This window comes from Anser cygnoides, chromosome 2 (genome assembly GCF_040182565.1).
Source record: "Anser cygnoides isolate HZ-2024a breed goose chromosome 2, Taihu_goose_T2T_genome, whole genome shotgun sequence".
In the NCBI taxonomy this organism is placed as follows: Eukaryota; Metazoa; Chordata; class Aves; order Anseriformes; family Anatidae; genus Anser; species Anser cygnoides.
Genome location: NC_089874.1, coordinates 120,623,380 through 120,627,606, shown reverse-complemented (window position 1 = coordinate 120,627,606; position 4,227 = coordinate 120,623,380). Strand labels below are relative to the sequence as shown.

General features: G+C 39.3%; 1 long non-coding RNA gene across 1 annotated transcript; it reads left to right on the top strand.

The window, feature by feature from the left end:
* Positions 1–751: 751 nt before the first annotated feature.
* Positions 752–3,365, top strand: LOC125183777 (uncharacterized). Its single transcript, XR_007166365.2, has 3 exons — positions 752–1,490; positions 1,938–2,072; positions 2,960–3,365. It is a non-coding gene; the product is annotated as an uncharacterized lncRNA (long non-coding RNA).
* The last annotated feature ends 862 nt before the right edge of the window (positions 3,366–4,227 follow it).

Here is a 4,227-nt window from a genome sequence, read left to right as displayed (position 1 = left end):
ATATATATAATTTGGGGCCCAGAGGGTTGAGATAACAACAGATAGGACCAGAGAGTGTTAAAACAAGATTTGTTATAAGCATTATATTAGTTTAATAGTTGCTGGTCAAAATGTTGAATATTTGTTCACAGTGTTGTTTTATGTGCTTTGAGGTTGTTTTTCTTAATTCCTTTCTTGTTTATCATCTCAGGGAGCTCCCTGTGGTGGTTTTACTCAGCCAGGCAGCCAAGATCTACCACAACCACTATCTCACTCCGCCTCCTCAAAGGGAAAGGGGGACAAGGGTTGAGATAAGGAAAGGAGATCACTCAACAATTATCACAGGCAAAACAGACTGAGCATAGGGAGAATAAAGAAATTTATTGCCTATTACTAACAATCTGGAGAAGTGAGAAACACAGAAAACAAACTAAACCACTATTCCCCCCATCCACTCTCTTCCACCTCTTCCCCACAAGTGGTGCAGGGGAACAGGGAATGGGGGCTGCGGTCAGTCCCTGTTGCTTCGTCTCGCCACTCCTTCACGGTCACTCTGCCCCTGCTCCATGTGGGTCCCTCCCACGGCATGCCATCCTTCCCAAACTGATCTTGCAGGGGCTGCCCACAGGCAGCAGCTCTTCAAGAACTGCTCCCACATGGCTCCGTACCATGGGTCCATCTGTCAGGAGCAAACTGCTCCAGCCTGGGTCCCCCACGGGCCCCCCATGGGCAGCAGCTCCCCCAGACCTGCTGCTCCTGCGTGAGCTCCTCTCCACGGGCTGCAGCTCCGGCCCGGGGCCTGCTCCTGCGGGGGCTCTCCATGGGCCGCAGCCTCCTCCAGGCCACATCCACCTGCTCCACCGGGGGCTCCTCCACGGGCTGCAGCGTGGAGATCTGCTCCGTGTGGGACCCATGGGCTGCAGGGGGACAGCCTGCTCCACCAGGGGCCTCTCCACAGGCTGCAGGGGAACTTCTGCTGTGTGCCTGGAGCACCTCCTGCCCTCCTTGTGCAGTGACCTTGGGGTCTGCAAGGCTGGTTCTCACTCCTTGCTCTCCCAACTGCTGTTGTGTAGCAGTTTTTTATCCTTTTCTTAAATCTTTTCTTAGAGAGACGCAAATAACTTCGCTTACTGGCTTGGCTCTGGCCAGTGGCAGGTCCCTTTGGAGCTGCCTAAAACTGGCCCTTATCTGACATGGGGCAGCTTCTGGATTCTTCTCACAGAGGCCACCCCTGCAGCCCCTGATACCAAAACCTGCCACGTAAACCCACTACATTGGCCTAAGTTTGTTTATGCTTTTGCCCATTAGAATATACTATGTGCTCATATTACACTGACTGTGAACTTAATCTGGTGTTTTTACTTATTATGACCATCAGTTTGTACGTCGGGAACTTTACAATGGAAACTATCAAGAAATACACACCGTGGAACATCCTGTGGTTTTATCTGTATGACAACAGGGATGACGTGAAGACGTTTGATGGAAAATCTGCCTTGACCCTGGCACAGGTAAATGGGTTACAAGGCAAAACAGTGATATATTATTATTATTATTATTATATTTATTATTTTCCCTTCCTTTTTTGTCCTGTTAAACTTTTTTTTTTTTTTTTTTTTTTTTTTTCTGTTCTGGATTTTCTCTCCCATCCAACTCAGGGCAGGGAGGGGGAGGGAGTGAATGGCTGTGTTGTGTTTAGCTGCCTTCTGGATTAAACCACAACACTGGTAGAAACTTGTAGAGAAGTACAAAAACTATTCTGTCAAGAGCCAGTGCAAGGCATAAATATTGACATTACTTACCTTGGAAATCATTTCCTCATCCTTCTTCTGTCCTCAGAAATCCAAACATATCTGAATCCAGAGCAGCTGGGTCTAGAAGCCTCTTTATTGCTTAATTTTCTTAAATGCATTTCAAACAATCGAGTTTTTGATCCCTCCCCCCCTTTTTTTTTTCAGTTCAAGCTTTTTAATGTAGTTACCAGTTTAGTTAACTGAATGCCTTAACCATGTAGTGTGATGGAATGACAACCAAAACTGGAGTATAATATGATGATCAGTAGTGACTTGCATCAAAGCACTTAATATTAAAAGGTAATGTGAAATAAATTGAGTTCTTGTAAAGGCTTAGAGTTTGCATGCATGCTATTTTTCTAGGTTAATGGAGATAATGCTTCACTTTCTTGTTCTGTTTGAATTGTGAACATACAGAATTTCTTTTTATGATTAGTGATATTCCAGTATATTACTGATATAATTACTGATGTATTGAGGTTATATCAAATTTTCAATAGTATACCTGAGAGCTAAACTTGCCAAAAGACATGGGTTGTTAAAAACTGAAGTATTTATTATTTAAAATTATATTTCAATTTGCACTCTTATAAAAGTTTGTAACATAAGTTAGCTTATTAAATTATTTTTAAAAATGAAGGTTAGTTTATAGAAATGTAACTGAGCAGAATAATTCAAAATCTCTTGCTTCTAAGACTGTACTAGGGACTATATTTGTAATACATATTAATAGTCATTAGTATACCCCTTAAAAACATAAAACAGGTTTTTAAAAGGTTAAAACTCAGAGATGATATTTTTTCCTTAATCTCTTAAGTCTTTTAAAAGTGGAATAGATGGACAGAAAATAAATGTTTTTCATGATCATTAAGGATCCAAACCTCTGAGCTTGCTCAAAAATCTTTATGAACAGAGGCATGAGAAAGGTTGATGGTTTTGAAGATTAATTTTATTCATAGTAAAGTTTTTATTTACAATGAAAACATCACCAGCAATTTATATTTTTATTTGAGATCATGATACTTTTAAAGCACTTTAAAAATATTTCTCTGAATATGTAACTCTGACTTATGTAACATTGATATGATAGACTTGCTTGAATCACTATGCCCATTTTCTTAAGTAAGCTTGATCACTCTTCTTCAATTGATCTCAAAATATTTTAAGGTGTTATGCTGATTTTTCAGGTGAGAAGAGTAAACTGTGAGGCAGGTGGATGACTTGTCAATAGTAAACAAGCGAAATGATTCAGGAGCATATATTTCTTTTCCTAAGACCGTAATTGTAATTCTGACTACATATTTGATGTTCTTGGAACGGAAGACTATTTTATCAAAAATTATCAAACTCTCACTTCTGGTATTTGTCAGCTTTAATTTGATCTTACAGAACGAAATAAAAAATAAAAATTAAAATCATTTAAGATACTGTTGGTAAAGCAAAAGAGTCTGTAATAAACTATTGACCATTTCCAAGAAGTGTCTCCTGTTTTTTCTTTGTACCTCACAGTGCTTTAAGTGTAAAGTAGCAGATCTCAAAGTATGAGGTTGGCACCATGGGGGAACTTTGATCTCCTGTAGGGACGAATTCAAATAAAACAAGCAAAACAAGAATATATATATATATATATTTTTCCTGGATTTCTGTCATTTATGACTTGCAACAAATAAAAGCTATTTGTGGTACATGGTGTACTTTATTTTCCTGCTTCAACTTAAAATGGATTAAGATCTGACAGTTAAAAAAAAAAAAGTGTTTCTATAAATATGTTTACAGTGCTAGGAAACCTTGCAGGCTGTGGTCAAAAGTAGCGACATACATAAAAAATAAGTTCAGAATATTTTTGCATATTAATAAATTATTCTAATCAAATGCTTAAGGAAAAATGCATAAAAATTTCTTTAAAGAAATTGAAAGAAACTGAGAGAAGCTCAGTCAATTATTTGAATCTGCCTGGGGTTTTTGAGATTACCATACATAATGTGGTTGTGGTAACAGATAGGTTGTAGGAGTGACAGCAAATTGAGAGAAATACAAAAATGTGAGACCAAGGAGAAGATGTCACTAGGATAAGATGACAAGTCACACAAGGAACTCAGCTGAAAAACTGAAGGACTATGGAAAAGATGGATAACGTTACAAACTGCCACTGAGACAAATGCCAACACATTGCTCATCTCTAGTTGCCTATGCTGACATCTCTGAAAAAGGGGTCTGGAGGGAATTCTGGGAACTGCAGACCAGTGAGTTTCACTCACTGCAAAGGCAGATGAGCCTATAATAAAGCACAGATTACTGAGCACACATGTGAAATAGTATGCTGAGAAGGAGTCCAGATTGTCTGAGATGAGAAATGCAGCCAAACTGACCTGCTGGGTTTGAGGTAGCCCATAGATAAGGATGACACCATGGAAACCATATAACGAGATTTTCAAAAAGCCTCTGATGGTCTTCC